The sequence below is a fragment of the Capsicum annuum genome, unplaced genomic scaffold (genome assembly GCF_002878395.1).
Source record: "Capsicum annuum cultivar UCD-10X-F1 unplaced genomic scaffold, UCD10Xv1.1 ctg79507, whole genome shotgun sequence".
Taxonomy (NCBI): domain Eukaryota; kingdom Viridiplantae; phylum Streptophyta; class Magnoliopsida; order Solanales; family Solanaceae; genus Capsicum; species Capsicum annuum.
The window spans coordinates 103,861-113,194 of NW_025890093.1; the positions used below are offsets into that span (position 1 = coordinate 103,861).

At 32.0% G+C, this 9,334-nt stretch overlaps 1 long non-coding RNA gene across 1 annotated transcript; it reads right to left on the reverse strand.

The window, feature by feature from the left end:
• Positions 1-3,697: 3,697 nt before the first annotated feature.
• Positions 3,698-6,673, reverse strand: LOC107879944. Its single transcript, XR_001677136.2, has 2 exons — positions 5,903-6,673; positions 3,698-4,232 (listed from the first exon to the last, which is right to left on the reverse strand). It is a non-coding gene; the product is annotated as an uncharacterized LOC107879944 (long non-coding RNA).
• Positions 6,674-9,334: the final 2,661 nt, after the last annotated feature.

Below are 9,334 nucleotides of genomic sequence, written 5' to 3' on the forward strand. Positions count from 1 at the left end.
TTGGGGGATCAAGAGAGATGTGCGGGCCTAGTATCCTCTCCTGTTAGAGACTTCAGGTATATCCTAATCCTTAACTTTCGCATATGAAAGTTCCTTTAGTAGTGGATATTGTAATGACCCTTCATGTTATTTTCCATATTTCTACTTATTTTCATCATTAGAGACTTTCTATAGCTTCTCCAAGTCATTTATGATTTATTGGAACTAACAGTTCAATCACCAACAGTTCATTTGGGTTTTAGAGCCAATTCCATAGTTAGAAGTTTTCGCTTCCAAATAGCCATTGGGATAAAACATTAGTAAAATGATCTCGTATGCAAATTTTGACTGCACCAACAACTCTGGATTATTAATTTTGGGTTAGGTAGACCTTTGGTTTGGGTCCTAAGGCACCCGAGCTCATTTCAACCTGTTGGTCGAAGAGTTAAGAAAATGAATAAACGGATGAAATCAAGAAATAATTCAACTAATAGTTCGAACCAAGAACAAGAAATGGGAGAACAAAAGTCGTCTGGGTTCACAAAGACTCTGTGGCTAAAAAGTAAAAAAGATATATCGAAGTAGTTCTGATGATTCAATAATCTTATTACTTCAATTCGAAGTTCTTAGTTACTTCGACTGGATGAGTCCTAGCGAGGGAATAATTAAGTCATAATTCATTTGTTGATTGTATCATTAACCATTTCTTTTTTTGGTACGAGGAACTTATCATGAATCCACTGATTTCTGCCGCTTCCGTTATTGCTGCTGGATTGGCCATAGGGATTGCTTCTATTGGACCTGGAGTTGGTCAAGGGACTGCCGCGGGTCAAGCTGTAGAGGGTATCGCGAGACAGCCTGAGGCAGAGGGAAAAATACAAGGTACGCTATTACTTAGTCTAGCTTTTATGGAAGCTTTAACAATTTATGGACTGGTTGTAGCCTTAGCACTTTATTTGCAAATCCTTTTGTTTAATCTTAGCTTAGAAATATGAAAAATAAATATATTTTTCATATTTGAAATATGGATGTGGGACCCACATTTTGTCAAAACGACCTCAGATGGAAAATACAAATGTGGCATCGCATTAGGAACATTAAATTTAGTATGGTTACATAGTTTGTTTGAATATACGGGATTTCGAATGAATCCCGAGCCCTCGATCGAGCCTATTTTGGGACATGAAAAATTTGGTGCACTAGATTTTTGGTGCACTACAATATCGGCACCTTGGAACGCGATCGCATCTCTCCTTACAGAGGATATGTTGTGATTGTAAAATGGTGTTACGATCGTGACTCATGTGGCAGCGTGAAGATACCGTGATCGCAAGGCCTCAAGTCGCGATAGCGATTGCCGAGGCTTGGTTTGGGTATAAAATGATCCCTTTTCCATGAATTTTGGCTATTCTTCATCATTCTCTTGAGAGTTAAGAACCCTAAATAGTGTGGGGGCTTAAAGTTGAAGCTTGTTGGTGATTGAGAAGCCAGATTAACATTTATTTTTCCGATTATCTTTCGATTTGAGGTAAGAATTCACCCTTTACGTGGTGAAATTTCTTGATTTCGTGCTCAAAAATCGAAAAAATTTAGGGCTTGATTTTAGCCCCACTTTAGCTTGATTTTTACCCATTTATGAGAGTAATGATATCTTGATCTTGATATTATGTTGGGTTGATTTCGAAAAAGCGATTTTTATAAGTGGGACCTACATGGGGTTTTCGTATGATTTTGGACCCGAAGCACAATGATGTAACATGGGTATTAATATTATCATATTGATGAGTAGAATGTATTTTTGATAGCTTGACATCTCAAGGTGGCTTCGTGGAAAGAAAAGTGGTGGTTTAACGGTTCGTTGAGCTTTCTTCGGCATTGAGGAAGGCTAGGCTTATCCCTTCTTAGATTGAGTTATTTCATAGTATTCTTATGATATTGTGTTAGATTTGTGATTGGTTTAGGATTTGAATTGATGAAATGCAAGCCTTAGGATGGTTGTACCGTTTAGGCTATATTAAAACCATAGAGTTGAACACTTGGCTCACTTCCTTAAACTTTATGTGAATTGGACTTCATTACTCATGTTTAGCATGAGAATGCCTTAGTTTTCTCAAGATTAAGTAAAAATACCTACTGAATACTCATTGTTTGGTACTCATACTACACATTTGTACCTTTATGGTGCAAATCGGAGTACTAGCTGTCTCTGTTGATTGGTGATCATATTGTATTGATATTTTTGGATATAGATTGATCTGTTGGAGTTCAAGTCACCCATTTCCCTCTATATTTTATACTCACTCTTTTGTTATCAAGACAGACATTATTAACTATTCTAGACTTTTGAGTTGTATTATGATTAGATACTCTTGTACTGGCTCTACCAGGTCATGGGATAGTATCTTATATTGATTGTTTTCATCTATTTAGAACACTTGGTCTATTTATATATACCGTGTTCTTAAAATTTGCGTATGTTAGGCATTTCCTACCAAATTAACCTATTGCATTATGATAACGCCCAAAATACACCTCCAATTGAAGGATGAAGCGATCGTTGTCAAATATAGTAGCCCGACTAGGTTAGGGTCGATCCCATAGGGAATAGGACGAAAATCTTTCTCAAACTTGTTACAATCATCAGGTAGTGCAGGAAAGTAGAGGGGGGGATTTGCTAAAATATAAAAGGAAGGAAATTGGTTGCTCTTGGTTGTAAACAATATAAGAGGAACACTAAATTTGTGTTCCCCTAGTTTCTCAACTTAGTAAATTTATGATGAACTATCAAACTATTCCAATACATTGCAAGCAGAATCTGATAAGTTATGTACTATCAAAAGTTTTTTGGACGAGCAGATGGATTTTTCAAATTTATCAAAGGGAAGATAAATTAATTATAATAAAATGGTTCTTGCCTTCTTAAATCATTTCAAAACTTAGAAAAAAATCAAAATAACTCAAAAAAAAATTACAGAATCGCCACTTAATTTTTCTAGAAAAATCAAGAAAAACTTAAAAGAATTTTAAAGGTTCAAAAGTAGAAATAAACCTTTAAATTAGAGAAAATTGGTAAGATTCAATTAACGTCCTGAGAAGGGTTTATACATTAAGGAAAGTCCATTTTAAAACAATTGACCAATATAATTTAACTAACTTAAAGGGTGGCTAATTTTATGAAAATATCAGTTTTTTTATGAAAATATCAAACTTGAATCTAGTGATTTTCGAAAACAATTTTTTTCATTCAATTTAAAAACAAATAGTTTGTTTCTAGCTAAAGAGAATTGAGTTTGAAAATAAAATTTTAAACAAAAGCTTATTTTTAGTAACAATAATTTATTTTTGTTTCAAGAGAAAGAATTATTTTAAAGAAAAATCTATATTACTAGTCGTTGTTAATTGAAATCTTAATTTTAACAATAGATAGATTTTAAGAAGAAACAAGGAACATTTGATCAATAACAGAGGAGTTTAAACATTTTGATTTAAGAAAACCCATCTCTTTTATCGCTTGAGAAAATTTTCTTTAACCTAAATGAGATTAATTAATACATGAATAAAGTCATCGTAGTGTGAAAGACTTGTTTTCAAAAAAGATTAACATAAAATTCAATTTTTATCCTTTTATTTAAACAAGATAATAAACTTTTTTTTTTTTCCGAAAAAAAGGGGGGAAATCTAAATAAGTAAAGAAAGAAAAATGAAATTAAAATAAAAATGGCGAAACCTTGAAGAATTTATCTAGATTAATTAATTAAAGTGTTCAAACAAACACAAATAAATAAATTAGAATGCATAATAAATAAAGGAGAGTTAAAATTGGGCCCCTTTTGGCCCATTAAAGGTCTGTCCAGTTCTTGGACAAATTCCATGGACTTTCAGCCCATTTTCGCTCCTGTATATCTATTGTATATCAATAGCTTTTTTCCTGCATTTTTCTGTATACCACAACGTATACAGTGTATATTAATGTGTACCCATTTTCGCTCCTGTATAACTACTGTATATCAATAGCTTTTTTCCTGCATTTTTCTGTATACCACAACGTATACAGTGTATATTAATGTGGATACATACATATTTTGGCTCCATTTTTCATCATAAATTTTGGGGTAGCGTGCAGTTGCTGCCTCCAATGTATATTCACCGTATATCAGAGTATATCAATGTATACCAGCTCGTTTGTGAATTTGGTTGAGGCTTTGACTTGATGGAGGTTGGGTTTAACCCAACGGAATGCGATATATGAGAGCCTGATGCACTCAATAAGGGATTTCATGCAATAAAAGAAGATAAGGATTAGATACACAAGTTTCGATGAAGAAAGAACACAATTAAACACGATCAATGAAAATGCCACATACGAACGATTTGAATATTCCCACACAAAACAAACATAAGCAAATATGTTTTCATGGATGTCACTAGTATTTTACGCCCAAGCATTGAGTCTAAGACTGGTGTATATAGCAAGTTAAAACCAAAGCAAATATAAAATAAAGTACGCATGCAACTTTTGGCATGCCTACGATTAAGAATCGAAAAAGAAAGAACAAAATGAACCACTGAAGTATTCACTATTATATTACCCTTCATATTAGTCTTAAATTAAGTACATAAGAACTCTAAACACATAACCATGAGAAATACTCTGTGTGTAAACTAAACCCATAACTATACTTAAAAACCAATTTAAACAAAGGGAGAACTCAAGTTAACACTAAACAACGAATGACTAAAAATGTTTAACTATATATTATCAACATCTATTAAACAATTAAGTGAATCATTTGCTAACCATAACTTAGTCTATTATGGTGTCTAAAACTGAAATGGTACATAGACACCTTTCGAAGGATTTATCTCTGTTCCTAAAGTATTTCAATAGAACTCATCCATCCCGATATTATTTCTTAACAATGAAGGGAAAAATGTACCTTGAAACTAATCACACGAAGGTTATAAATTAGACATGATTTTAAACATTGGAAAGATAACAAAGACTTGAGAATTTTCTCATTTAGGAGCATTTTTGTCTTTTGAGTTGTATTGACCGGAGCTCAACGTTTGTCTTCTCGAAGTAAACCAAGTTGTCCGTGCCAAAAAAATTCTTTATTCAACCTTGAGAAAATAATTTTTGAAGGAAAAAACAAAGGAATGAAGCATACAGGATTGCACATGAAATAGTTTAGCTATTAAGGACACTTTCCAGAGAGTTAGAAACACGTATTTTAATCATCTAATTTGCAGGTTCAAAGGAAAAAAGAGATGGGCAGCCCCGTCACGGATCATAACAATTGTTTTGGGAGCATTTTGGGTGTGAGATTTATATGAGCTCTACCCATTCGAGAACTGAACCAATTTAATGAACTTATTCTAAAAAATATGTATGACAAATATAAAAGGGATGGGGAGAGTAAGGATTGCGATTTCGTTTTCTAATCTCATAGTGCTCACCTGGGCAACTCCTTTTTCCCATACATAAGTAGAGTCCAACCAAAAATACTCACAGAATATGGAGGAGAAGTACAAAATTTGCACGAATGCCTAAATATAGGAGGAATGAAAGTGATGATACCGCAAAGTATACATCTCTTCACCCTATAATGCTTACATAAACATTCTTTTAACCATTGAAATTAACCGACTAACAAATAGTGAACAAGAGAGCAAGACATTTAGTCATATTTACTCAAGCAAAGTTAATCAAAATGACCCAGAACAATGCAAGCCCATAATGAACCATCACATAACGATCTTAACTAAACGGACAGTGTGTCAAACACGAAATAAAGCCCCCCAAAAAAGACATAAACCAAACACACGAGTACTCGGCCAAATATGCAATCCAAAAACTCTACCAACAACTTTATTAACAAAACATTTGATGAAATAAATAGATGAGTAAAGAGATATAACTGACCTTTTCTGTGGCAGCGAACTAGAAGACAAGTCCAAGAGCAATTCCACCACTACCTTCGACTCCGAATTCAAACGACGAAGGGAAACAATGAGAGCGATGGAAGTAAATTGGAATAGAGAAGAAAAAAGAAAATAAAGAATTTAGTGAAACAGAGAGTGTGATAGAACCCAAGTATTCCCTGATTTCTTTACCACTTAACCTTGTTTTCAAAGGGGTTGAAGAGACCTCCTTTTGTAGGCGAAATTAGATGGGTAACAGGTTCTTGGAGTAGCCTTTAAGAAGATTCAAAATTTGAATTTGAAAAGTAATGGTTTTCAGAGTGTTAAGGGAAAGGAAATTATCTTTTCAGAAGGGATTTGAAAGATAGAGATTTTGGATTTGACGATTTGTGTTCTTCAAGGTGAACAATTATTTGTCCACAGAATCAAAGAAAAAATACTCCCAAAAACCCTTGAACGTCAATATTCCTCCCTTTTTAGAAAGCAGGTGAAGTGATGTTGATGGAGACGAGTTGAAATTGTGGGTGAGGAGTGAGGACCGACGAAGGGAGAGGTGAAAAACCATCGGATTTTTCATTTTTCCATAGTTTTAGTGTTGTTCGGCGTCGATATTGCTGAAGTTGTCGTTGTTTAAGCCATTGGTTGATATATTGTTTGATTATTATTGGTATCTTTGTTGTTACTGTTGTGGTTATCAGGTGCTAGGTACTGAAGAATAGAAAGTGTGATGGGTCCGGTCAGCTGATCTTTTGGGCCTTGGTGAATTGATGTTGGGTTGTAGATAGGGAAAATTAACTATATAAATTTATAACATTAGTTATTACAAGGAAAAATTAACTATATAAACTTGTTAGATTAGTTATTATGACTTATAGCAAAACTTTTAACTTTTCAAGTTATAGCAACTTTCATCTTAAAAAAATATATAAAAAAAGTTTTTTTTCTTTTGTTGAAAATATAGAAAAGCAATTACTGTAAAAGGAAAATTAATATTTAATACAATTAATATACAATTTACCTTCCTTAAAAGTATTTAACCTTAATTATTGATATTTATCCATCCCCAAATCCCTCAAATCATTATTTATCTTCCTATTTTAATGCTTGCATTAAGAGTTTCCATCTTCATACACTGCTTGCCACTTTTTACACGATTTTTCTCTACCATCAAACAAAAAACGCATTCTATGTTGATTAGAATTTGATAGAAAAGCAAAAAAAAAAAAATTATTTCTTTAGATAAAAAATATGAATTTTGTTAATTTGCATTCAATCATGATTCGTCATAGAGGGAGATGGGATTCTTCAGGTTTGTTAATTTTTTTACGCCTTCTAAACGAATTTAAATATTTATTTTTTGCGTTTTTGCAATTATCTGTTGTTATTGTATAAACAAGAAAAATGAGGGAGCAATTGTGTGTGTTGGGCGACAATGTTCTAACAAAAAGAATGAACAAAGGAGAAAGTTATTTTCAAAAGATTGTGTTCGTTTGATCGGGATAAGTCCAGATTTTGAAGAGTTTGAAGAAGAACGTGTGGATGTAATTTGTGATGTAATGAATATCAACATAGTTGTAAAACAGGCTTACAAGGATAAACAAACACTAGCTAATGTTATGGAGTTGCATGCATTTATGAAACAGTTCTCTTATCGAACTGAAAAGTCAAGTGGTAGCAGGTAAAAATGTTTGTGTTTTTTTTTTGTGTATTAAATTGAATTGTAAAGATGTATGTTAAGCCGAAATATGATTTTTTTTTGTAATAATTTTTTTTCTTTATACTTTAACAGCTACTATTTGGTTTGTATGGTGGAGGACTGTACTTGGTTTCTTCGTTCTTCCAGAATTAACAAGTCAAATATTTTTAAAATAAGAAAGTATTGTGACATTCATACATGCTCAATAAAGGATCAAGTTTATACGAGGCGTGAAGGGATGACAAAAGTAGTAGTCAGACTGATCTTAGGTAATTATGTGGACACCAAAAGAATATACACTCCCAACGATATTGTTTCTGACATGATGAGGGAATATGTGATTTCATTAGATTATCATCAGGCATGGCGTGCAAAAACCAGATCAGTTAAAATATTGCTCGGTGATCCGATCTGATCGAGTCATATCAAAAGATACCTGGTTCTTTATATATGTTGGAAAAGTATTATCGTGGATCTGATAATTTAATATAGCTATATAATGTTGTGTACAACTTTCATAGAGTAACCATAGACATTAAATACAATTGAAATCCACATGCAAACTTAAAAGTCAAATTTTCAAATAAATTCAACATACAATTATAATACTACTTTTATATATATTTGATATAGCTCGGCTGTAACTTCAAACTTCAACGATCTCAAATAGAAATTTAACCCAAAACTAGTTCAAATTAAATATATGTATATATATATATCCAGTTAGCCCAAAATTTTGGATCTGAGCAACCTCCTTGACATTTCGATTTTTTTGAGATATCACTTACTCGAAACGAAGTTCTTTTGAAGTAGATTAATGTTATCTGTTCATTTTTTTTGGACAATTTTCAACTTTAACTTTTCACATGGTACGCTTAAGACCACAAGATTAAAAGGTATTTTAGTACTTTCAATGCAATTTTAGTTTAAGGCAACAAAATCCAAAAATATTCTCTATTTTTTTAAATTTTGTATCAAGTCAAAACCAAATAAATAAATTAAACCATGGGTGTATTAAAAGTTAGATATCAAACTCATTCGAATGTTTTGAATTCCGGAGAAACTATGTATTACGTCATTCTGTGACATGGTATGCTTCAGAGTTTAAGAACAAAAATATATAAAAAAAAGATTTTTTAGCATTTTTAGTTTCAAACATATCATTAATACATGTGTGATTATAAAAGCTTCTCACTAGCTAAAGGTAAGAATGAGAAATGAAAATTTAAACTATTTTGGAATATAACGTATATAACATTATATCTTTCTTTTTAATTAAATGGATAGGTAAAAACGCTATTAGAATATATGGAATAAGTTAGGAATTTAATTCGTTGCTACATTGTTCTTACCTAATTGAATAGATACCGTAAAACTTGAAAGTCTGTATAATAAAGTTAAAAGAAGGGAAAAAGAAATTAAAAAGGTAAAGAGATAAGATTTTTATTGGTAATTAAAGATAGTAAAATATGAAAAAGTGTATACTCAAATATGAAAAAGATATTAAACCAAACCCAAATGGTGACCGGTGTTGGGAAACCAAAAATTGTGGTGTGTTGGGAAACCAAAAGTTATCCTCAAAAGAAAAGTAAAAAAGCTGAAAAGAGTAGTAAACTTTTATTGATAGTTATCAGTAAAAGTTATTAAAAGACATAGTATTACGTATGAAGGGGAAAAAGAGTTTAAAAAGTTAAAGAAATAGACTTCTACTCATAATTAAATACAATAAAATATAAA